Source organism: Arabidopsis lyrata, assembly GCF_000004255.2.
Source record: "Arabidopsis lyrata subsp. lyrata unplaced genomic scaffold ARALYscaffold_7, whole genome shotgun sequence".
NCBI lineage: Eukaryota > Viridiplantae > Streptophyta > Magnoliopsida > Brassicales > Brassicaceae > Arabidopsis > Arabidopsis lyrata.
Genome location: NW_003302549.1, coordinates 13,054,696 through 13,055,306, shown reverse-complemented (window position 1 = coordinate 13,055,306; position 611 = coordinate 13,054,696).

Genomic DNA, 611 nt, shown 5'->3' with positions numbered 1-611 from the left:
ACAAAAACAAAAAAAACCAGACGAAGATCCGTGCTAAACTGGACACTTTTTCTCTCTCTGAAAGATGAGGGTGAGTTAAGAGAGAGAAAAGTTTTTAATTGGACACACTAATCCTTATCTTCAAATTCCTATTGCCTCCTTTAAATGAGTTTTTTTTTTTTATATAAAATGCGCCTTCTCAAATTAAGCTAGGTCTTGGGTTTTTATAAATGAAAAACAGTTAAAAAAAGAAGTTTCCGGAGTTTGGTGCCATCAACAGAGAAGAAGATCGGAGCCTGGTGATAACCAGAAGCAAAGAACCCGAAGCACTAGACCGGCGAATACAATATCCAAGACTTCATGGCATCAATGTTAGATCGGAGCCATCGACGGAAGTATTCCAATTTTTTTTTTGATCCCTTTCTTACGAACCGTCTAATCCGCTACAAACCTCCGAAATTAAAACATGATCGACAAACCGACTCTCCTCTGTCAGATCCTGAACAATCTCATATCTAACACCCCTCCTTCGAGATCTAGCGATCCCCATATACTTTGAGCAAAAACCACCTCAGCCCGGTCCGGTGGAAGCTAAATGGTAACAGTTTCAGAGGTTGATGGTTCAATCAAAT